The following is a 26632-nucleotide window of genomic DNA, read 5'->3' as shown; positions in this document are numbered from 1 at the left end:
GACTGCAGCAACTTATCTCTGCCCCCACTCACACAACAGGACACACACTTGACCCTGTTTTCGCAGGAGGAAATAGCATCTTCCTCTATCACATCATGGAACTGCTCTGGGCTGACCACCATTGCATCCACTTCTCCTTTAGAAAATGCACCACACACAAGCACAGGCGTCGCCTCCCATGCACAATCTGGAACAAAATCTCAGAAGAACACATCACCAACGCCTTCACCTGCACTCCAGCCCTAACTAAGAACAGCCGCCAACACTGTGGCAAGCATCCTCCACCAATTGATCGTCAACTGAACCAACACACTCGCTCCCCTCCAGAAGACTACAAGACGACACAACAAGAAAGCAAACTGGTTCATCATAGCACTCCAAGAATCCAAGCATGCCTGCTGTCGACTGGAAAAGACATGTAGAAACAGCAAAACTCCGGAAACACGCATCCCCTACAAAAAAGCCACCACGGCATACCACCAACTCATCAATCCACAAGGAAGAATTTCCACAAAGACAGAATACTCTCCAACACCCACAACTCCAAGGACCTCTTCTCCATCATACAGGAATTTGACAAACCCAACAGCGAAACAGACGCCCCTCACTCCCAAGACCTCTGCAACAGACTCAGCTCCTTCTTTCATCTCAAGATCAAGACGCTCTATTACAACTTGGACGACCAAGACCTCTGCTCTGCCTCAACACCCACCCCCAGCAATGTCACCCAACAGACCCCTGCCCGCCACACATCTTACACAGGGCTGCCACAGCCATCGCATCTGAGCTATGTTGAACCATCAACTGCTCCATTGTGACCGTCACATTCCCCGACTACTGGAAGCGCACCTAAGTCAACACCCTCCAAATTAAATCCTCGCAGACCCGGCGGACCGCAAGAACTTCAGGCCCATCTTGCTGCTTCCTTTCGCAGCCAAGGTCATCGGAAAGGCCATCAGCACCTAGCTAACATACTTCATTTAAGCCAACAACATCCTAGACATCTCCCATTCCGAATTCTGCAGCAACCACAGCACCAAGATCACCCTCCTCGCCGCCACAGATGACATCCGCGCACTCCTTGACCAAGGCCAAACGGAAGCCCTCATCCTCCTGGACCTATCAGCAGCCTTCGACTCTGTCTCCCACTGCACACTAACCACCAGACTCCACGACGCCAGCATCCAAGGAAAAGCCTTAGACTGGATCCGCTCATTCCTTATGGACAGAACACAGAGAATAAGACTTCTTTCTTTCCTATCACAACCAACAGAGACCAGATGCGGAGTACCCCAAGGATCCGGCCTCAGCCCCACCATCTTCAAAGTCTACATGGCGCCCCTCGCAGGCATCATCAGAAACCATGGGTTCAACATCGTCCCTCTACGCATTCAACACCCAACCCATTCTCTCCCTCACCAAGGAACCCGACATCACCAGGCACAACTTCCAATAAGGGATGAAAGCTGGCAAAGTTAAATTCCTTGGAGGATGATTGTTGGGGACATGAATTATTAACCCAAAATAAATGTCTCCACCTGGTGCTTATATATGTAGTACCTGATTAAAAGGTACAACTCATTTCTGTCCAAAGAGATTCACAACAGGGTGTTTAACCAGGAATATAATATTACATACCATTTTTAGACCTTCCAGATGTTTCTTTCTTTTAGCTGCAACATATTCCGAACTTTACCATAAGTAAGGTGCTGTACCCAAAAAGTTCTGCTTTCTCAAACCTCCTAGAAGATGTCTTGATGGGCTCCAGTGGAGGAAAGTGCCTATCCTGAGAACTTGTTTTTTAAGATCTGCATCTACCATGGACTGGAATTTCTATGCACAACAAAAACTCCTACCTTTATGACCCGACCAGTGTCTCAAGTCCCATGTATCAAACTAATTCACGCAGTGGGTTATTGCCTTTGATATATGGGCCTATGTTTCCAAATATGCCGGATGCATCTGTACAGTTTGGGTGAATAATTCATACACACTGCTGCACCAGAGCATCAACTAAGATTACCTAATGCAGAATCTCTAAAGTTAGCCATTATTTGAAGTACTTGTCAGAGGAATTTTCTCTCAATTGATAACAGTAACTACTGCAGGAAAACCTTAGCCCCTCATATAATACAAAGCAAACATAAAATATATAATGGAGTACATGCCAGCAAGGTTGTTTTACAGGCTGCAAGGGATATATTCAGTGGGTGGAATTGAGATCAGTCTGCTCTTGCTGCATAAATGAATAGTATAGTTCAGTATTCCTTTCACTATTACCCTTTTAGTAAAAATTATTTGAGAATGCCTGATCAGTGGTATCAAACAAACTTTGAAGAAGTCAGTAATTAATATATTATAAACATTATTTACACTTTAAATAATTATTCTTTCCCTCCTGTAGAATTTGAGCAGTTTAGAAAGGTTGGAATATAATAAATGTAAGGTACCTTGGGCATCACAACTGAGTGTCTTCCTGTTTTCTGGTCCCTCAAAGAGTTTGCTGTGCTTTAAATGATGCATTAACAATCGCAAAAATTCCCGTGTTGGGCCGCCAAAATCAACAGCTCCTTCAGAGTTACCAGAGGAATCAGTAAACATAACAGATATACGGTTGGTTGCTTTATAGGTTTTGCGAAGGAAGGCACGACGTGCTCCATCCCAAATGTTTCAACGATTTATGTTGAACTTGCATGTCTTTTCAGAGTCAATTTGTAAAGCAAGATTTGATAGTAGATCCTTCAACGTTATATCATCGCTCTCACTGAAATACAGGAAATAAAGCTAAGCTATCAAATGTATTAGTTAAAAATTAAACCTCTAAATCAGAATTAAAACGTACAAAATTACCTTTCGTGCGCCTCATTTTGTTCAGCAATATTGATATTTGAGGTATCAAACTCTTCATCGTCAGGAATGTGCACATTATCAACCAACAGTTCAGTGTAACATCTAAAACAGTAAGAATATTGTCAACTATTACTATGTTTAAAAAAACAATCAAAGTATCATCCTATGCCTTCCTGTTACAAGTCAACTTTATACATGACTTATAGGGCTACATGTATGAAAGTTAGAAATAGCCATTTCCTAATTGCGATTCCCTGTGAATCACAATTAGGAAATCGCTATTCATAATGTATGGACGTCTTTTGAGTTTAATTACTGATTTGTAGTGGGTTGAGGTAGGTCAGAATTTGCAACCCATTAGGAATCATAGCAATCACAGGGATGGTGGCCTGCTGGGGTTAGCAGACAACCATGTCTGTGATTGCATTTAAATAAGGAAACTATTGTTTTTTTCTAAATACAGACCATTTTCCTTAAAGGAAACCATGATGCGTCTAAAAAAGAAAGAAATTAAACTTGATCGTTTCAGTTTTTAATAGCAGGCCAGTGGCCCCTTGAATATTTCTCAACCATTCTCAGAGGTGAAGTAGTCTCTTGGGGACCTCTTCCCAATTGTGAATGGGTTACCAATTGGTGGTAAATTGATAATGTTTTTGCCACTGTATTTCAGTCGCAAAACATTTGTACATACCATTCCAATTTTGTGTTAGGAAGGGATATTTTAAAGCCGTGCCTTCAGTATTAGAACTTAAATTGTCGGAAGAGGTTTTAGGTGGGGTGGCCATAAGTAGCCTGGAAACTACCAACAAGTACCAAGCGTTGGAGGGGCTAGAGATGGACTTGGGGCTCGAGGAAATCTCTCAGCCTGTAGAAACCTTGAAACAAAACACTATACATAGTTCTGAGGATAAGGATTTTGAATCAAGAGAAGAAGCCCTAACACATAAAATGAATTCTAATAGTGAGGACAGCTTAACTGTAGTCCCTACAAATGTTTCAGATATAGACCAGTCAGTGATATTAATGCTAAAAGCCCTGAGTCATGAGGTTAAAAGTGGTTTCGAAGCCACACTAGTTAATCAACAGGAGATCAAGGAGAAATTTGATGCTTTAGCTGCTAGAACTACTGATTTAGAATCCTCATTAGCGGAACTAAAAAAGTCTGCTACTCAACATACAAAAAAGCTGGAGGATCTCAGACTGAAGGAACAAGGACTCCAAGAGTAAATGGAATCCTTAGAAAACGCACAAAGGCGAAATAATCTACGCCTCTTAAAAATTCCAGAAGGGGCAGAAGGGGGGAATATCAAAGCTTTTGTGGCTAGATTGATTAAACAAACAATAGATCTAGAGATGTCTGAAGAAGAAATAATAAAAGATATCCAACGAGTTCACAGGGACCCATTCAGGCAGAACCCAAACAAGAGCAGGCCTAGGAAGATCCTAGTACACTTTCTGACGTACACTCTAAAAGAAGAGATCCTCAATAGGGCATTAAGAACCAGCGAGCTTATGACAGACGGCTTTTCTTATCTAATCAGATCAGATGTGTCTTCCATCACAGCATCTAGGCAGTGGGAGCTTGGTAAGTTGCTAGAACCTTTTAAACAACTTGGCGCTACCGCTCAGCTAAAATTTCTGGCATCACTGAAAGTGATGTATAAAAATAAAATGAAAGTCCTAAAAAGGTTGGATGAGGCAGAAGAATACCTACAATTACTCACAGATGACAATTTAAGAGAGCAAGACAATGAACAGTTAAGGCACTGAGAATTTCAGCTTATGCATTAACTACCATCAAAATTTAGCTATATATTTTCAATGCTCTCTTTGTATATAGAGTAGACACCCGGGAGAAAGAGTCTCAATGGCCCAAGCTGGCCAGGAAAAGGAGGGGGGTTCTCCAGGGGAGCACGGGAGGGTCAGGATGGGGGGGGAGGGAGGGGAAGGCACTGGCTGGGGAGCATCTGGGGGAAAAAAACAAAAAAAATGTCCAAATCGCCACATTCAAAGTTTGATTTTAAACACATTTATTATGAGAAATAATGCAGGATAGGGTAACTCAGTCATCATACCTTAATATTCTTTCATGGAACGTTAATGGGCTACGGGTTAAGCATAGAAGAGAGAGAATTCTTCAGTACTTAAAGGATGCACCTGAAAAAGTTTTTATTTTACAAGAGACCCACTCTACCGAACAAGAATTAAGAGATATCTTCAAAGGAAAAAAATTGATTCAGCAGGTGATAACCACCTCGCAACCAACTACTACCAAAGGGGTGGCTATACTGATTAAATCTAATTCAGAGATAACTTTGTTACAATCCAAGTGTGATAGAAAGGGAAGGTGGGTCATAGCAAAAAATAAAGCAACATGCATTCAAGTTCACGATTGCGGGGTACTATGGTCCTAATCTGGATGACACCCTTCCTCTTAAAGACCTCTTTGTTGAACTTTTAGATTATGAGGATCCGGTGATTCTTGCAGGAGATTTTAACCTAGTACTCGATCCTCGGCTAGATAAATCTACCACTGTAAGGTTCACACATAATCCCAAAACTAGAGCTGTTCTATCTAATGCGATTATCCAGTTTGGATGGAAAGATATCTGGCGACAAAAAAATGGTACAAAAAGAGAATTTACTTTCCACAATAAGAAATTACGGAATAAGTCTAGATTAGACTTTTTCTTGATTGCAGAACACCTAGTTCAGCAAGTGGTGGAGATAAAACATCTTGGTGCCCACATCTCTGATCACTCAGCGTTCACTCTAACTTTAAAATTGTCAGGCCCACAGCTGGTTAAGAGATACACAATAGATAGAAGTATTCTCTTGGAAGAGGAAATAGTAGATAAAGTACTCGAGGAATCTAACGAGTTCTTTACTTTTAATTTAGGTACTGCTCCACTTTCGGTTGTCTGGGACACATATAAAGCCTTTTTGAGAGGGCGCTTATTAGCATTTCAGATCGCAAAATATTCAGCATACAAGGCACAAATTTCACAGATTGAAGCAAGGATTAAAGCTCTTGAACAGGATGCACTAGATCCTAGCCTGACTGATCAAGAGAATAATAAGAAAGATTTGCTAGCATGTAAATCACAGTTGGAACAGTTACTAGATGATAGGCTGAGGAAACGATGGCAGGCTAGCTCATTAGCACATTTTGAATATGGCGAGGCCAGCGGAAAACTTTTAGCCTGGAAAACAAAAAAAGATATCAAGAAGAACTCTATTAAGGAAGTACAGATATTAAACACAGATGTCATCTCAGATAAAAGTACAGATATTGATCAGGCTTTCTACCACCATTTCGATGAAGTATATAGAGAAGACCTCCTACCACAACAGCAATTAATACAGTCGTGGCTAGATCAATATCAGGTTAAAGCTTTAGATGATCAGGCCTCTAACAATCTTAATAGAGATATCAGCTCCATTGAAATAGCTTCGGCAATTGATTCCGCTAAAAAAAGTAAGGCTCCAGGCCCTGATGGGCTACCTTCCGAGATATATAAAGTGCTTGCACCGGTAATAATACCAGTTTTGAAATTACTTTTCATCTCTATATATGAGGAAGGAGGCAAAATTCCTGTCTCTTGGAATGACGCCATAGTGGTCCTTATTTTAAAGCCAATGAAGAGACCATTCCAATGTGACTCATATAGGCCAATCTCCCTCCTTAACACGGACTATAAGCTCATGGCAAAAATATTAGCAGAAAGATTAAATGGGGTAGCAGGCCAATTGTTGCATCTAGACCAAAAGGGCTTTGTTAGAGGTCGCTCTATACAAGATCTTACACAAGCTTTGGTGGGTGCAATAGATGTTGCCTCAATTTAAAATTCCACTAGCGGTTATCACATTAGACGCTGCCAAGGCTTTCGACCGCGTTAACTGGGCATTTCTAGTCAAAGTATTAGAAAAAGTCAATCTAGGGAGAAATTTTTGCAGGGCAATAGCAGCATTTTACCAGGCTCCGACAGCTAGATTATTAATAAATGGAAGCCTATCTTCTCCTATAAAAATTCAGAGAGGAACAAGACAGGGGTGTCCGCTTTCCCCCTTGCTCTTTGATCTATATATGGAATCATTCGCAGAAAAGATCAGACAAGACCAAGATATTATACCTTTTAAATATAACAACTGGGTAAAAAAAGTCGCTCTATATGCGGACGATCTCATGCTGTACACTGTCGACCCTATCAAATCAATTCCTCTCTTATATAAAGCAGCAGAGAACTTTGGTCAAGTGTCTGGTTACCTGATTAATCAATCCAAATCAGAATGTATGTGTTGGAACATTACCCATGCAAACTCCATTACAATTTTAAAACATCAAATCAGATATTTAGGAATTCAAATCACGCAGGACATAAATCAACTTGCTGGAAAAAAACTCTCTAAAATTCAGAAAGAAATTGAGGAATCCTTGAAAAGTTGGTCACTCTTGCCTCTGACCCTAATTGGAAGAATCAATGTAGTAAAAATGATGCTGCTACCGAAATTAATATACATATTCCAGAACATTTCACTTGCCTTCAATGAAGCCAAACTAAGTAAGATTCAAGCCAAATGGAACTCCTTTATTTGGGCCTCTAAAGGCATAAGGATTTCTTGGAAAAAGCTTCGCAGGAAGAAAAGCAAGGGTGGATTATGCGCACCAGATCTGAGAGTATATGCCTGGGCCCTACTATTGAAAGCGGGAATAAGGTTATTTGACACCCTAGGGGACACAGAAACAGACTTTATGTTTCAGAACATGTTATCAGAGATCCAGGGAGGATCTAATGCATTTTTGTTTAAGTTTGGAGACATGCAGTACTTTAAAAAAGTAAGACTAAAGGTTTTTAGAGACATGGCACATGTGTGGGCCAGAGCTAGAAGAGCGCTGAATATTCCATACTACTCCGCTCTTGCCCCAATATGGGACTCTCCTGAATGGACTAAAGATTTATTATCTATCGCTTTGCAGAATGCTAATATCAGAACATGGGGCCAGTTATTGCCTGGAGGGAACCTTTTAAGCTGGGAAGACATTTCTGTTCTCACAGATAAGAATCTATCTAAATTCAAGTATCTTCAAATTAAAAGCTGGACTCAGGCTGTTAAAGGGGATAAAGGTGTCAAGACTGTTCTTGATGAGCTCCTAATGAAGAAACCTAGAACTCTTAAAACATCAGTCCTTTATTGGACAATACTCGAGGAAGAAGATGGAGAATTCGCCCTCCCAGATCAGCTATGGAGGGATCAAGTACTGGATACCGACTTGCAGAATTTATGGCAAGTATCCTTTGATTTATTACATCTCACGGTCTCACCTGCCAATTTAAAGCGGAATCACTTGTTTTCTCTTCATAGAGTATATTGGTCTCCAGCCAGGCTTGCTAAATTTTCGAAGGGGCCTACTCCCTGTTGTCCAAAATGCAATTTGGAAAAAGCAGATGACTTGCACATGTTCATGACCTGCCCCGCACTCAGAGAATTTTGGTTTGATATACAAGAAGGTATGAAAGCCCTTTTTGGGTATGAAATACAGGTTAGTATGCAACAAGTTTTTTTTGGAATTCCTTCTAATTATGAGAATGTATCACGAGATAATAATAAGTTATTTTTTATATCTAATTGTCTTAGCACGCAGGGAAATATGTAAACCATGGGTGAGCACCACTATACCGACATATGTAAATTGGATCAGGGCAATTAGGCACACTCTCAGTTTAGACAGTGTGGTATGGAAGAGAAGGAAGCATTTTTGGACTCCCTGCATTATCTGGCTCGATGGTTTATAACAACTTTGTCCAATGATTAGCCCTTTCTGCAGAATGATCCACCCGAAGATCAGTCCAAGGGTCTGGAAAAGTGAGAGACTGAACTGACTGTCCACATGCTTGCATTGTGAGATTTATACTGGGTGTCTGCACAAAGAGCTCCCATAAAGATTCTTGGTACAATCAAATACAAAAAAAATCTTTATCGGCGTATGAGGACAAAAAAAAAAAAAAAAAAAAAAAAAGGAAGGGATGCCCTCCTCGTGCCCCTTCCTAATACAGAATCACAGAACCCAAATTGAGATTCCATAAAAGCGTTTTTGCGGACGCAAATGGCCTGATGCTATGAATAGGGACGTTTGCGACTACATGTACATGTTCCTAGGTTTGGATTACTAATGTTTTATCAAATTAAGCAACAGTCATCACTAGAGAACTCATCTAATTTGTGCACACAAGGTATGATCATGTAACCAACCTGAATATTTTTAATGATTAATTATGCTTTATTGTGTAAGCCAATTACTTTAAACTTGTAGAAATCGCCAGTCTTGTTTTTGCCCTACACATTTATTTAGCATAGAAGTGCAGATTACAATTTCACCATCAATGCATTTTAATAGACAGAAGATGGGTTAGTGGTAGCATTTAGTTAAGATCCATCCAATATGTAAAACAAGAACAAACTACTAGCGCCATGCCACACACCAAGGGTGTTATAGTTCGGAAGTACATGCCTGTGGTACTCCATATTGACTACTAGGCCCCTAGACATTTGGTTTTACATATTTTAAATTAAGAATGTTGTCGTTCTGTCTGCATGCTAAGATGCCATGGCCACCATACTACATTATGCCACACAACTACTGCTTGGGATTGTACATTTTACATTTTTGTTTTCCTGCATCATTTAAGTGACTGCTGACATACCAATACCTGCCTTGATATACTGACTAGTTTTTCTTTAAAAGTATTTGACCACTTCAGATGCATTGTACATTAACTGCATGATCCAATAGCCTTACATCACGGGAAAGAGCTGGGAAAACAGCTCTTCATGGTCCTGCATTACTGGGCTGGTCATGACAAAACTTGCAAGAGAATAGCTTTTTTTATGAAAGCCAAATACTTTCGAAATGATATAACAATATTGAAAAAACAAGTAAATCTCAAATTGAGCATCTGGGTTGAGAAAAGCAGTACCGATAATGGTCATCAAATCCTTCACTAATGAGAGTGGGAGAGGGCGATATCTGAAATGTATGTTCTTCTGTCGTGTTAGCAGAAATTGGATTTGCTGTAATGTTGCCGACTTTCAATGGATCTGAACTACTCAGGTATTCTGTTTCAGCAGAATTATTGCTGAAAGGTTCTTCACTTTCCAGCCACATCACCATGTCCGTTTTTTCCTCTATGCCTTTATCCTATAAAAACATAAATGGCACATCACATGAATCTTGATGAAGATATAAAAGAAATGTTAGTAATAAAACAATTTACAAATAGCCAGTGTGTAGTAGCCAGGCATGAACAACTCCTTCAGGACAGCACCTCACAACCATTTCCATTGTTTACCGGCAGCTGACCACACACAAATCCTACTCCTATAAGGTGGTTTAAACTGTATACCAGATCATCCACAGCACAACTTTATAATTTTCAAATGTAAATTCAGACATTACATACGTAATAGAACACTCAGCTCAAGGCACTTTCCATTTACTGACCATCTTGTACTTACTGGAGACTTGAAAGAATGAGACCACTTCTTTTCTTCACACATAATATATGAAACATAGTCAAATGTAATTGAGGAAGGCAATAATAACCAGACTATTCTGAAACAGATCCCATCTTTTCATTTAAAGTAAAGCCAGCATACCTGCATTCCAAGTAGAATCTGACCCACTCACAAGACATTGGGCATGAACACAGGCAAATGTATTTCTCACTATTCTTTTCTGACCTCCCTGTAAGAGCAACTTCAGAATCAGCATAAGATGGTAAGAATACTTCTCTCCAAAGCTCTTGCCATACAGGCTACCAACCTAACCCTTTTGTAGATTTCTGTATTTTACTAAATAACCATACTTGTGTCTATGCGCATTTGTATTTCATTCAACCCTAACTCCATGACTTTGGTCAAATTCCTCTCTGCATCTTATATACACACACACACACATAAATTAACTCAATCACACACTCTGTATAATAATCAATTGTTCACATTTGTTGGCAGTCTCTCCATATAGAGTAAGAGAGAACCGCATAGGATGGTGATACATAGCTATATGAATATAGTTAAATATTGGACTGTGCTGTTTAATGCCCAAATTAAAACAAAGTGGATCATATTGAATTATGTTATAAAGTAAAGTTCTATACTCCGATCTAAATAAGTGATGTTCCTCTTTTTTGTTTACGGTAACAACATAGTACAGTATTTTACTTCCTGATTTAGATAGATATTGCTACACTATAAAAATATTTTTCTAACTAACTGCACTAGAAAGAACATACAATATAACATTTTTTATGGGAATATGGAAATGCATGCATATTTATTAATAGATATGTTTCCTATACCTTTCAATAGAAACCACAGAGCATACTTTATGCAAGTATTACTTACAGGCACCTGTGAATCAGGAAGTGGAAGAATTTGCCTTGATGGTTGTAAATAGACTGATTTCTGTTTGAAGAGTTTTGAAATTATAAGACCTGACAGACTCTGTTTGTCCATTAGCAATGGCTGCACTCATTTGTTATGGCATGGCATCAGATGTGTTATGCTATAAAAACAAAAAGTGGAGTGTTAGTTACCTACACATGAACATTAACATTATACATTTAAACATATCTCAAAATATCAGAAATGCTAGATCTGTATCACTCAGAATATCATCCATGAAGGGAGAAGTAAACCGGTTCGTCAACAAGCTGACAACTTTTAGCAATGCTGACAATCTGTTATACCTGTCAGCCTTTGAGTGGTCTTCCCCCATACGTTTTGCTTCTTAACATCCACTTTTTAATGATTGTTTGTGTTGGACTTAGGACTCTGACTACTGCTAAAGTGTGCCTGTGCTTCTGCCATAAACCTGGTTTATCCACAATTGGTATATTTAATTTACTTGTAGGTGCATTATAAAATGGTATTCTATATACCCAGGGCCTGTAAATTTAATGCTACTAGTGGGCCTATAGCACTGATTGTGTAACCCACTCAAGTAGCCTATGAGACCTGTCTTAGGCCTGCCACTGCAGGGCTTGTGTGTGCAGTTTACTGCCACTCTGACTTGGCATTTAAAATCCAAGCCTTAAATAACCCTTTTATTACAAATGTCACCCCTAAGATAGGCCCTAGGTAGCCCATAGACCTGTAACAAAACTCTGTCAGAATGACTGCCGTGAGGCTTCAAGGACTGTCACTGTTCTGGACTGCTTATCTTGAAAACCTGCTTTTCTGCTGTGCTGCCATTCTGCTTGCTGCTCACTGGTCCTGCTGAGTGACAGCTGGACGCTGCCTCGCGATCAAAATGTTCTCCAAGGGCTTATTTGATTTCCTCCTATAAGAAATGGGGTGGCCAATTCTCCAGGGGGTAGCACGGAACCGAGCGGCAGGCCAAACTTCAGAGGACATGTGAAGCATCCACGCAGTACCCACATACGACTCACCAGGCACACCCCAAAAGAGGCACGACACCAGCTTGAGTTGGAAAAATAACAAGTTCTCTATTGTCTCCAACCTGCAAGGGTAAACATAACATAGGCCGTAATCACAACAAGGCGCTAGCGAGCGCCAGGGTAGTATATACCCAGGGGGGATTATTTACAAGGTAATTGGGAACAAGGCTGCAACGGTAAATAAGTCCAACTTGTCCAGCTGAAATATAAAAAGGTTAGCACTTGGCATGTGACGTCAGCTACATCCATATGGGGGAAGAACACACTAGGCGTGGAAGCCCATTATACATAAAATCAAACATTAGGGGAGAGAACTCAGTAGGTTTTGCATTGGCGTCTCCTGTTAAAAGAATATGAGTCACCCTGCATTAACATCCGGCAGGAACACCTGTAATAAAACAGCAAGGCATGCTCATCAGCATGGGGCATAACAAGGGGCCTGGAATAACACGTCAGGCCAGCATAGGGGCCCAGCAGGCCCAAACTTGTAAGAAAAGGCACAAGCACCTGCACGGTGGGCACGAAAGCATAAAATCAACCATCAGGTGTAAAACATCAGTATACCTTGGCTTCAGTAACATTAGCCACAGGACACCCAATCATGGGCAGGGGGCGCAGGCCTTAATCCTTGGTAGTAGGTTGTAATTGCAAAATACAACATCAAGCATAAACCGCCATCAGGCATTATAACTTCAGCATAACCCCTGTAAGGAAAAACATCATGGCATCCCAGCATCTAATAACAGGCGGGTATAACCTTAGGACCATTCGACCGCCTTCGCAAGAGCCACAGGTCATGCAGAACCCCAGCGCTGTAGCCTTAGGGAAAAGACCTGGGGGGGGCGGAACTCATTAGCCCCTAACCTGCAACAAAAACATCAGGCAGGACATTGGCATCAATAACATTAGCAACAGGGGGTACCCCTAAGATAGACCCGGCCCACATTTAACCTGGGGCATGAATCCTTAGCATGAGCAGGTAACTTTCAGTAGGCAACCACATGTACCCCTATTCTTCTAGGCTCCCTTAGACATTTCCTTCACCAGGCTTCTGTAATAACTGGGGACCTCAGGGCAACCCATACAGCAGGGACTCTTCGCTCATGCATAGCGTCAGTCTAAGAGGGGTGACCCTCTTATCACGGGGCTAGCTCTACTTAGGTAAATCAGGCCTCCAATTCTCACTGGGGGGTGTTGCCCAGTCTAGGGGTCTCCTGTGCACAAACAGGGCCTACCGGGCCCAGTCCCGGTTTCCAAAAGACATGGGGGGGGGCAAGCACCGATAGTGTGCCCCGTTGCCCTCTCCAGCCCCCCACACAATCTGATTAAGCCCCCACTCACCGGGCTCCTCTCGATGGCTCCTGCGGGGCTCAGTAGGTGCTGCTGGCGTCTTCAGGGGCTCTGGCTTCCCCTCTGAAGAGGCTCTCCTCGGGCACAGACCGGCGGAGCACACTTGCTGCCAGCTTGGGCGCGCGGGGCTCTCCACTGCTCAGGAGAGCCCCGCCAACAGCAGAAGCCCCGCCGGTCTGTGCCCGAGGAGAGCCTCTTCAGAGGGGAAGCCAGAGCCCCTGAAGATGCCTGCAGCACCTACTGAGCCCCGCAGGAGCCATCGAGAGGAGCCCGGTGAGATGCTTCACATGTCCTCCGAAGTTTGGCCTTCCGCTCGGTTTCGTGCTACCCCCTGGAGAAGTGGCCACCCCATTTCTTACATTGGTGGCAGCGGTGGGATCGGCAACAATGAGGGGTAGACTCCCTTTTATTAATTATTTCGATTGCCGAAAGCGCGCCAAAACGCAGGGTAGGCTCCTGCAGCGCTATTCCCGGCCCTCGGCTCCTCTCCTCGGGCCACACAACTTCCAGGGCCCTGGGGCTCAAAGAGCCAGCAGCACCTAGGGGCCACCACAGTCACTGGCCACAGCGCTCCAACATGTACCAGTTTCTCGGGGGAACAATCTTCCCCATACAGCGCTTTACAGGCAGCCCCTCACAGCCCAGCGCTTCACAAGGGTAGCGCTGGGTAGGCACACATCGCAAGGGGGCGAACAGCTCCACAGCCAGCCCCAGGGGCACACTACCCACCTCCTGGGGGGGGGGGTCCAGACTACAGCACTCCTCCCCTTTTGGGCACTTCTTTCGCGCAGCGCTGGCGTGGTACAAGGTCCCACACAGTGTCAGGGACCTAGGGGGGGGCCTCCTTCGTCAGGAGCCCGGGGGACAGCAGAGGGGGGTTTGAGGGGTGCAGGGCCCAGCTCACAGGCCCCAGTGGCGGTGACACCTCGCAGCAGGTCCCCTCTCGTTCCTGTCCCAGCTCTGTGTCTCTGGTGGCACATCCCCTTCCTTATACCCTCCTCCCAGTCAGTGCCAGAACCTTCTAGAATGTTAGGGGCAAACTGGTCTAAACTGGCTCAAGGGGAGGGGTTGCGCACCGTGGGTGCCAGGCTTCCCTCCAAAAGCTAGGGGTGGCTGGGTAATAATATCTAGACCGCTGACCTACGGCAGTCAGGTGGCCAAACCCATGGCCATGGCATCCATTTTAAATACAGAACATTTCAGTTGGGTGCATTTCTAAAATGGGCGGGGGTATTTCCTGCACACCATTTCGTGACATTACATTTTAAAACAGGGCAACTCTCACCTCTCATGGCCTATACAGTAATCGTTACCATGGGGAAGACATCCTAGACAAGGGGGTCAAAAGCGAAATTTTTTTGGGGGAAAGGGCCAAGTCCAACACCTCCTATTGCTTATGACTCAGCAATATCAAAGTATATAAACTTGCTCCTGAGCCTGGTCCATTGGTAGTGGACCAGATACTTGCTCCAGAGAAACGAACCATCCTTAGCTTGTATGAAGCTGAACCCAATGCATCGTACTTGTGACAGGAGTAGAAACGGCAGATCACATCAGAACCAATGCAACGCCTGCGCAAACTGATGTTCGGAACATCACACTAAAAAGCAAAGCATCTCGTTGTACTCCTCCTTTTAGGAATATCACTCCATTAACTATTGTGATACGTGTAAAAAAACAATTTTTATTATTTGACACCTGCAGTTAGTTTCCTTGCCCTGTCTATCTGACTATTGACACTCATTATTTCTTAAATTTGTATGTATTCATAAGTTATTTTCCACACACGTAACCAAAAATTTCTTAATACTTTGAAAGTATATGGCTTTGATTTACAAAATAGATTAAATGCAAGACTGTTACCTAATTAAGTGGAAATAGATAACAATTCCATATACAACTTGCTGATATTTTTAAAATAGTATTGCATACAAATATGCGAAATAAAAATTGTCTTACTCAATATTGTCAATTTTGGGGCTAAAAGCCACATGGAGTTGGTCCTGCACCTCATGGTAAGTCCATAATTTGTTAAATTCAAATGTTGTGATGATATGTCCACTCTCATAAAGAAATTGCTTTGTTCCTTGCTTCACAACAATCTCATCGTGAGGACCAGATAAAAGAATTACTTCCTTAGTGAATGTAGGAGGCCCACGAAAATGCCTGAAATGCAAAGTCATGTCCAGATGTCAATTATATATTTAGAAATTGAATATAATTCTACACTTTGTACTATGTCACAATTCAAAAACCAGATGATGTGAAGTACCAAGAAAAAACTCTCATTAGATCAGAAAAAAAGAACATTTGATTGGCACAATGGTCCTGACAGAGCAAAGCGTTCATAAAGCATAAAATAACAAGTTAAAGATCTTATTTTTAGAACTGTTACACCACCTCTAGCCCAATCAGGGTGCGTGTTTATTGAGTAAACCATTTTTAGGGAGTTCTTGGACTGTGCTCATCATTTCTTTCTCTCTCTCTCTATCTGTCTATCTATCTATCGTGAGCAAGGAATCTGGACATTCCGAAACACGTTGATCATACTTTGCCTACTAGCCGCATGTTGAAGGAATAAAAAGTGTAAAAAGTAAGAGACACAAGAGTTTGTCCGGTCTTTATCTCTCCGGTGCAAGGGATTTTGAATTGACATTATATATATATATATATATATATATATGCGCAAAACCACAACGCTTCTTCCGGAGTGCTGGAACCCAAGGAAGTTGGCGCAGATGCCGGCGAAGCAGTCCGGTTAATCTAACACATCCAAAGTACAAGAAAAGTTCGTCTTGCGCTCTCAGGCAAAAAGGCAAAGGGATCCAGATATCAAGTATGCAGTTTTATTACACAACGCGTTTCAGCTAAGAAGCCTTGTTCACGTGTAACTTCACATCGAGGAAGCCGACATTAAAATAAAGTTTCAGTATTGCAAACCTGTAGTCAACATAAACGTAGGACTACCCAACGTAAATGGCAGACATATTGGAGTGGTACAAATGTTGTCAACATGATTCTCAAATAGTTTAAACACATTCGACTTACATACGATGTTACTCATCACATCTTAGCTCAGAATATGTGTATATATATACAACAGATAGACAGTCTCTGTAAAATACATTATGAGTGAACATAAATGAACATAAATCAATGTCGTTACCTCCAAGTGCCATATCTCGAAAATAATAACAATTAGTAATGGAATTGATATTGCTCCAAAATGAGAGGTTCAAAAAATTATTTGTGCCTTAATGGAAAACATGTTACAGTGGCACGGGAAGGCTCCTCTTAGAACAAGATGGGTAATACATTGTAAGAGGAGCCTTCTGAGCTAAGATGTGATGAGTAACATCGTATGTAAGTCGAATGTGTTTAAACTATTTGAGAATCATGTTGACAACATTTGTACCACTCCAATATGTCTGCCATTTACGTTGGGTAGTCCTACGTTTATGTTGACTACAGGTTTGCAATACTGAAACTTTATTTTAATGTCGGCTTCCTCGATGTGAAGTTACACGTGAACAAGGCTTCTTAGCTGAAACGCGTTGTGTAATAAAACTGCATACTTGATATCTGGATCCCTTTGCCTTTTTGCCTGAGAGCGCAAGACGAACTTTTCTTGTTCTTTGGATGTGTTAGATTAACCGGACTGCTTCGCCGGCATCTGCGCCAACTTCCTTGAGTTCCAGCACTCCGGAAGAAGCGTTGTGGTTTTGCGGATTTACGGAGGAGTGCACTGAACCGGCCCAGTTAGGTGATTCACACCAGAAGAGTGGAGTATCACGAGGATTTCATTGGACCCCCTCTCGTGCAAGGTAAGCGGAGTCACTGTAGGTCCGTCCCTTGTGTGGAGATAGCGTGACGACGGGTCGGCGGACCCGGGTCGGGTCTCTCTCCCCGGGGCAGCGGCTGAATGTGCGGCGCCTACCGTAGCGAGGGGTGTCACGAAAACTTTACCGTTACTCGTCGATTGTGGAGGAGTACGGCATTAGCCCTCGGACTGTACAAGGGCATATTAGATATTCTTTTTCAACTGGAGCAGAAGTAACTTCCCAACAGTGGGAGGGGGCATTTTGGCAAAAAGGGTATCACATACAAATTACGCCATCTGCAGTTTTCTCGAGCACTATTATGTCAGAAGAAGAATCAATGAGGAGAGCTGCGGCTCTCGCTCTTTTTTGCAGGAAACCTGGTGCTATGACGAATACTGGTAACATCAAAGCATCGGAACCTAAAAATCAGCCAATTGAAGATAAACTCAGAAAACTAGAAAAACTGAAACGTGCAGAAATTGGAAAGTGGTGGGACGCAATTTCCCTCCAGAACTATGTAGACCAATCCATGGTACCCCGGGGCCTGAGAATTTTCATTACACCCACATATGAGGCGCCCAACCCACTGATGTTGAAAGATTGGTCGGAACACTCAGCAGTAAGCTCCAAGGGAATGTTGGAGATATTAATCAAATATGCCTGGATAGATAGAGAGAGTCTTCTTAAAGAGATTGGTGATATAATCTCAGACCTATCCACACTCATGGACGAAGAAACATTGGAAAAGACACTAGATGCCATGAAAGTACGACTTACAAAACACGAAGACGAGATCAAATTGCGTAAACAACGTAAAATGAATTGCGATTATGCTGATTACGACTGCGGGTGAATACTAACTTTCAGCCGCAAGTACGACCATCTATACAAGAAAGATGATATCTCTAGAAGCTCTGGGAATACAAGTGGAGCCTTAGAGGAACATCCAACTATCAGTGACACTGAATCTGATGTGACAGTGGGAAGTGTATCCAGTGAGGAAGTCGTACGTAGAAAGAATTTTTTAGACGAATTCCGGGTGATGAAAGAAAATCGCCACAAAGAGAAACACAATCAGATGGAATATTCATCTTCAAAACCGAGAGGACGTGGACGTGGAAGGGGCAGAGGCCGAGGAAGAGGAGAAACCGGAAGAAACGACTCAGACAACGGTGGGAACACAGACAAAACAAAGGGCGCAGTGGGAACCAGAAAGACACGCTCCAACAAGAACTACTAATGGATGCACAAACGGTAAATAAAACTGTGGTGAACCTATCGAAAAGATTTATTTCTGATATTGACAAAAAGACACTGTGTTTGGGCCTTTCCTTTTGCCCTACTACTAGTTTTAACTTCACTGATACTAGAATAGAGGTTTTCCAAATTTGTGCGGAAACTAAAACTGAGAAAATGGCACAAATTAAAAAGACTGGGCCAAAACAATACCACAAACAATTACAATAACGCTGTCTCCTCCAATTTAATAATTGGAGATGTTGATACACTCTTAGCTATGTCTGATTTAAATGAGAACAGTGACATTACCAATGAGGACCAATCCGCCCCCATTACCCAATGTCTTGAAGATATGAATCTAACGCAAGATGCACATGCCAAAATGAATTTCAGAGTCAAATCGACCTTCATGCCTTCACTCCCACACGATTGTATAGATACTTTTCATGATTGCCTCATCAAGGGTTTGGTGGGCTTAAGGAAAAGGAAAAACACTAAGAGACATAGAGGGTTCAGAAACAATCTATCATTTACCCAAAGAAAGGCACTCTAGGCACTATATGAAGACTCCGATATAGTGATACGCCCTGCTGATAAGGGTGGTAACATCGTTATTTTGGATCGAGAGACCTACATAAATGAGGCACAAAAACAACTCGGTGATACCAATTTTTATCTACCGGTAAATATTGATGCCTACAATCTAAGCATCAGGGACATTTGGGAGAAATTAGAAATATGGAAAGACAAGGGGCTCCTTGTGTGGGAAGAATACCGCTTTTTGAAAAAAGACTTCCCAAAACTTCCTATCTTATATTTACTACCAAAACTCCACAAACATGCCACTAATCCGCCTGGACGCCCTATAGTGTCCTCTATCGGTAGTATTAGTGAAAACATTTCAAAATATGTGGACCATTTTCTCCGAGATTTTGTCACCCAATCACCCAGCTATATCAGAGACACCAAAGATTTTCTTTGTCAGATTGAGAATATAGCATGGGAACCTGAGTTTATGTTTATTGTTTTAGATGTTCAGTCACTATATACGATAATCAATCACCAACATGGCCTTCAGGCATGCGATCACTTTCTGAGGAATAGACCATTATGTTATCGTGAACATTCAAAAATGGTAATGGAAATGATGCAGTTCTGCCTGACTAATAACATTTTTTCCTTTGATGGCGCCCTCTACAGGCAAATTAGTGGTACTGCCATGGGTGCTTGCTTTGCTCCTAGCTTGGCTAACCTGTTCATGGGATTCTGGGAGCAGGAAATCCATGGCAGTGCTACTCTGTCAAGAGATTTTGAGAGGGTCGTCGTGTGGCTTCGCTACATCGACAACCTTTTTATTAACTGGAGTGGCACTAAAACTGAGGCTGAAGACTTCGTCACTAAGCTAAATTGTAACAGCTATAATATTTTTCTATCAGGTAACATCAGCAACAGCCAAACTGAATTTCTGGATGTTAAGCTAGAGATCAAGGACCAAAAAATCTGTACCTCATTATATCGTAAGGCCACGGCGGGGAACAGTGTTCTACACGCCGACAGCAGCCATCCTGAAGCTCTGAAATGGAGCATCCCTTACGGTGAGCTGCTGAGGGCGAAAAGAAATTGCAACACCAGGGACTCCTATCTAAAGGAGCAGGATACCATAATGACTAGGTTCAAAAACAGAGGTTACCCTAGATGGGTCCTCAAAAAGGCCAAAGAAAGAGCAGGTGAAATAGAAAGATCTCAAACCCTAGAAGACAATTTGGGTTCTGAATGCACTGAAAATGACGAGTCAACCAGATTAATTTTGACCTTTAATTCTGAAGCCAAACAAGTAAAAAAACTCCTCACACAAAATTGGGAGATCCTCAAAACCGATTCTATTCTAGGTAATAGTATACCTGATCGACCCACTATTACATACAAAAGAGGCAAGAACATACGTGATCTAGTGGTCAGAAATGACATCACCCAATATTCCAAAAACTCTGAACATGGCTTAGTGGGGTTTTACCCCTGTGGCCATTGTAAGGCCTGCAAATACAGTAAATACAGAGGATCTGTGGAATATAATGGTATCACAAAAAAACTGGCTTCATTTTTCACCTGTAGCACCACTTTTGTAATATATGCCATCGAATGCTCCTGCAAACTTTGGTATATTGGCAGCACTAGTTGTGCTGCCAAAAAAAGAATCCTAGAACATCTTAGGGCCATTACCAATAAAGATCCCAAATACCCTGTTGCACGCCACTTCGAGCAACAACACTTTTCCAATGTTGCTGATCTAAACTTTTTTATATTGGAACAGGTCTCCAAGCATCCGAGAGGGGGCGACAGGGTACTGAATTTGAGACAACGAGAATCTAAGCTCATAATTGAGTTCCAAACCAGATTTCCAGGTGGCCTCAATATGGATGAGGAACTAGCAATTCATCTAAGAGAATAATGTTTATTATTGACTCAGTACCTGATAGTCAGTCAACATTCGTTTTTATCATTATGTGATTTGATTCTGTAAAATCTTCTTCTGACATTGTATTTGTATTTCTAGTTTTGGAATATTGTTTTTAACTTGCACTTTGGTTCTGTTTCTTATTCTGCAGGAGGAAAGGAGGGGGCCCATCACTAGTATTCACCTGCACGGGCGTACCCAAACCTTTGTACTCCAGGAATCACTGCTCGGTGTTGAATCACATGCTTGAGAAACCGACATACAAGGTTTGATCTTCAACGTATAAGACTTTGGAAGGAATGTACAGATACATTATAATGTGCACTTAAGATTTATGAACATACATGACAGAACATTCTAATATGGAATCTTTGTGGCTTGCCGAGATGTTAGGGGCTTTGCCCCATGTAAATGTAAATGTAAATGTAAATGTGCTGGACTTGTAAAGCGCACAGCTGCCCGTGAGCGTCCCGGCGCTTGCTTAGGGAACCCGTCCTGGTATTCCCCTGTGAGAAACCCCGGCAGGGTGTCCACAAGGTGAAAGCCAGGCATCCCGCCGTGAGGGGCCGTAGTGGAGATTAAGCAAGCTATTGCCCAGAGTCGCAGAGTGTGACCCCGTGAGTTGAGTAGGCACTAGAGCGAGAATTGTCGAGTCCGTGGAATTTTTTGAGCCCGAGACCCGCCGAGGCGGGGAATCGAACCCTGGTCCACGGTCGATCTCAGCTTCCGGGTCTGTCGCCTCTAACCACTGAGCCACGCTTCTCCACGCTTCTCCATGAGAACACCATAGGAACCACTATGGACTTTTGGGGACATATATATTCCTTGTAAAGTAGAACTCTATTGAGTTTTTGGAGGAACATTATGGTTTACAATCGTTATACCCAGGTACTGCGAACGTTCAAGTTATCGAAATGTAATATTACAGATTTTGAAATTCGGGGCGGGTGTTTTCTGAGAGTATTTAACTCGAATTGTTGAAGTATTTTTGGACGTTTATACTCAGAAGCTCGCCCTCTGGCACTATGTCGATTAATTGACAATGTATTACCCATCTTGTTCTAAGAGGAGCCTTCCCGTGCCACTGTAACATGTTTTCCATTAAGGCACAAATAATTTTTTGAACCTCTCATTTTGGAGCAATATCAATTCCATTACTAATTGTTATTATTTTCGAGATATGGCACTTGGAAGTAACGACATTGATTTATGTTCATTTATGTTCACTCATATTGTATTTTACAGAGACTGTCTATCTGTTGTATATATATACATATTCTGAGCTAAGATGTGATGAGTAACATCGTATGTAAGTCGAATGTGTTTAAACTATTTGAGAATCATGTTGACAACATTTGTACCACTCCAATATGTCTGCCATTTACGTTGGGTAGTCCTACGTTTATGTTGACTACAGGTTTGCAATACTGAAACTTTATTTTAATGTCGGCTTCCTCGATGTGAAGTTGCACGTGAACAAGGCTTCTTAGCTGAAACGCGTTGTGTAATAAAACTGCATACTTGATATCTGGATCCCTTTGCCTTTTTGACTGAGAGCGCAAGACGAACTTTTCTTGTTCTTTGGATATATATATATATATATATATGTGCGCTCACGTGTAAGGACACGTTCACACTCGCGGGGAGAAACTTGAACTCGCCTTTCTTGCCACAGCGTGCTTGAATAGCTGAGGAGCTCAAGAGAAAGTGATTCAATCCCATTTCGCCGTGGAATTCCTGACGCGTTTCGAAGGCTCCCACCTTCTCTTCAGAGGATTTGGCGAACTGATGATGGGAATGCAGGTACCAGCCCTGATACTGATCATGGCACGCCCCTGATGGGCAGTCCAAATGTCCCAGTGCCTGCTGGGACTGGTAGTCCTGTTTAGTCTTGGCGCCCCATGTGTGGATCAAGGCGGACGAGTGGTCTCCCCTCGCCAACCAAGCGACCTCACGATATCGGAGTAGCAGACGGATGTATGCCCGTCAAACTAGCAAGCTGGATGCTTGCCCTAGTCGGCTCCTACCTTGAGGCTGCTTGGCGGTGCTCAGCGTGTATGCAGGGGCTCTGCTCGCTCATTACCATCATGGCGCTGCTGCACTCTTCTGGCGGGTGCGGTAAAAGGATGGTGATGGTTCCATCCATATATGTGCGCTCACGTGTAAGGACACGTTCACACTCGCGGGGAGAAACTTGAACTCGCCTTTCTTGCCACAGCGTGCTTGAATAGCTGAGGAGCTCAAGAGAAAGTGATTCAATCCCATTTCGCCGTGGAATTCCTGACGCGTTTCTAAGGCTCCCGCCTTCTCTTCAGAGGATTTGGCGAACTGATGATGGGAATGCAGGTACCAGCCCTGATACTGATCATGGCATGCCCCTGATGGGCAGTCCAAATGTCCCAGTGCCTGCTGGGACTGGTAGTCCTGTTTAGTCTTGGCGCCCCATGTGTGGATCAAGGCGGACGAGTGGTCTCCCCTCGCCAACCAAGCGACCTCACGATATCGGAGTAGCAGACGGATGTATGCCCGTCAAACTAGCAAGCTGGATGCTTGCCCTAGTCGGCTCCTACCTTGAGGCTGCTTGGCGGTGCTCAGCGTGTATGCAGGGGCTCTGCTCGCTCATTACCATCATGGCGCTGCTGCACTCTTCTGGCGGGTGCGGTAAAAGGATGGTGATGGTTCCATCCATACATGTGCGCTCACGTGTAAGGACACGTTCACACTCGCGGGGAGAAACTTGAACTCGCCTTTCTTGCCACAGCGTGCTTGAATAGCTGAGGAGCTCAAGAGAAAGTGATTCAATCCCATTTCGCCGTGGAATTCCTGACGCGTTTCGAAGGCTCCCGCCTTCTCTTCAGAGGATTTGGCGAACTGATGATGGGAATGCAGGTACCAGCCCTGATACTGATCATGGCATGCCCCTGATGGGCAGTCCAAATGTCCCAGTGCCTGCTGGGACTGGTAGTCCTGTTTAGTCTTGGCGCCCCATGTGTGGATCAAGGCGGACGAGTGGTCTCCCCTCGCCAACCAAGCGACCTCACGATATCGGAGTAGCAGACGGATGTATGCCCGTCAAACTAGCAAGCTGGATGCTTGCCCTAGTCAGCTCCTACCTTGAGGCTGCTTGGCGGTGCTCAGCGTGTATGCAGGGGCTCTGCTCGCTCATTACCATCATGGCGCTGCTGCACTCTTCTGGCGGGTGCGGTAAAAGGATGGTGATGGTTCCATCCATATATGTGCGCTCACGTGTAAGGACACGTTCACACTCGCGGGGAGAAACTTGAACTCGCCTTTCTTGCCACAGCGTGCTTGAATAGCTGAGGAGCTCAAGAGAAAGTGATTCAATCCCATTTCGCCGTGAAATTCCTGACGCGTTTCGAAGGCTCCCGCCTTCTCTTCAGAGGATTTGGCGAACTGATGATGGGAATGCAGGTACCAGCCCTGATACTGATCATGGCATGCCCCTGATGGGCAGTCCAAATGTCCCAGTGCCTGCTGGGACTGGTAGTCCTGTTTAGTCTTGGCGCCCCATGTGTGGATCAAGGCGGACGAGTGGTCTCCCCTCGCCAACCAAGCGACCTCACGATATCGGAGTAGCAGACGGATGTATGCCCGTCAAACTAGCAAGCTGGATGCTTGCCCTAGTCGGCTCCTACCTTGAGGCTGCTTGGCGGTGCTCAGCGTGTATGCAGGGGCTCTGCTCGCTCATTACCATCATGGCGCTGCTGCACTCTTCTGGCGGGTGCGGTAAAAGGATGGTGATGGTTCCATCCATATATGTGCGCTCACGTGTAAGGACACGTTCACACTCGCGGGGAGAAACTTGAACTCGCCTTTCTTGCCACAGCGTGCTTGAATAGCTGAGGAGCTCAAGAGAAAGTGATTCAATCCCATTTCGCCGTGGAATTCCTGACGCGTTTCGAAGGCTCCCGCCTTCTCTTCAGAGGATTTGGCGAACTGATGATGGGAATGCAGGTACCAGCTCTGATACTGATCATGGCACGCCCCTGATGGGCAGTCCAAATGTCCCAGTGCCTGCTGGGACTGGTAGTCCTGTTTAGTCTTGGCGCCCCATGTATATATATATATATATATATTATATATACACTATCTGTGTGTGTGTACATATACATAAATGTATGTATTAAAAAAAATAGGAACCACAAATGCAAGTGTTTATTTCAAATAAAGCAAAAAAATGCTGTACATTAGCTATTGCATAGCACTCCATTGCATTTTTGGCAAATGTGCTCCTCTCCAGTAAGCTCTCTTGGTAAATCATCACTGACACAACAGGAAACTCTACATTTGGCAAGTGAGACATTCTGGTTCTGCGGAAGGAGAGCATCCACCACCCCAGTGGTCTGTAGGCCACACACCCAATTTAAAATGAAACTCATAGTGAAATTTATTAGAACAAAATTATTTTAGAGACAATGAAAGCAATGAAATAGTATATCATATGTAATCTAACCTCCGAGTATATTTTGGCTGTTGCATCCGTTCATCATTCTGTCTTCCAAAGTTGCGTGTAAAGTGAAATATTGGCGATTGTGTCATCGAACTATGCACACGTGTTTCTGACTGTTCTTGGGCTGACTTAGAAGATTCCATTGGGTTTGAAGAACACCTTCCTCTCGAAAAAACAGGTCTTACTCCTTCGTCCACCTCTTGTCCTCTTTTCTGTATCATGTATTGTAGTTTGATCTAGATATGCTTAGACTGTTAGTATTGGCATTACTACTTCCCGAAAAGGTTTGATCGGACCTAACATGGGTCTGAGGATTCCTTGGTACATCTAGAGTGTGGCTTATTGCCTGCAAAATTGATGGCTGAGCTAAAAGGCTATCAACAAGGTCACACACTACCTTTGACTCTGCAGCCATCTTTTTAGTTTGATCTGGAAAAAAGAACATATCAGTATGTAATAACACTGTAAAAAAGTCATATCATCTGACAAATAACAAGCTAAATAAGGTATGGAAATTACCCAACCCAAAAGGATTTTCCCTGCACGATTTTCGCAAAGTAAAATACATTTGGGTAAGAGAAAAGTACAATTATTCTGAGGTTTCAACAAGTAATGGGGGAAAAGTAATGGTATTGCCCTGCTTGATTCACCATTCAGAGGTGGGGGACTTCAAAAGATGCAGTTATACTGCACCCTTCATAGAACACCACATTCTCCAGAATTCCATGTGTAGTCGAAATGTATACATTTAATTCAAGAATTAAATTGTGGCCTCCATTTGTCAAAATATACAGCAGGGGCACCTTTAAGGAATCCCTTTTTTCACATCTTGTTTCCTAGCAAAGCAATTCCGAATGGCTGTAAATAAACCTGAAATACATATTGAACCTCTGATGTCTGCTAATAATACTATTTAGAGAACTATGCTGTACTGCACATTTTAAATTACCAATCCACGTTTAATGTTATTTGAAAAAAAGTCTAA

At 42.9% G+C, this 26632-nt stretch overlaps 1 pseudogene across 1 annotated transcript in view; it reads right to left on the bottom strand.

The window, feature by feature from the left end:
- The window catches only part of LOC144769705 (G2/M phase-specific E3 ubiquitin-protein ligase-like), a 32714-nt pseudogene extending 6647 nt beyond the window's left edge, over positions 1-26067 (bottom strand). The window contains exons 1-6 of the transcript XR_013598740.1: positions 25651-26067; positions 15621-15827; positions 11257-11416; positions 9828-10048; positions 2851-2952; positions 2451-2764 (exon numbers count right to left, since the gene is read on the bottom strand). The product of XR_013598740.1 is annotated as a G2/M phase-specific E3 ubiquitin-protein ligase-like (transcript). The remainder of the gene's footprint in view (positions 1-2450; positions 2765-2850; positions 2953-9827; positions 10049-11256; positions 11417-15620; positions 15828-25650) is intronic.
- Between the last annotated feature and the right edge of the window lie 565 nt (positions 26068-26632).

The sequence above is a fragment of the Lissotriton helveticus genome, chromosome 1_1 (assembly GCF_964261635.1).
Source record: "Lissotriton helveticus chromosome 1_1, aLisHel1.1, whole genome shotgun sequence".
Classification (NCBI taxonomy): Eukaryota; Metazoa; Chordata; class Amphibia; order Caudata; family Salamandridae; genus Lissotriton; species Lissotriton helveticus.
Note: the sequence above shows the minus strand (reverse complement) of the source record. Positions and strands in the feature narration are given on the sequence as shown.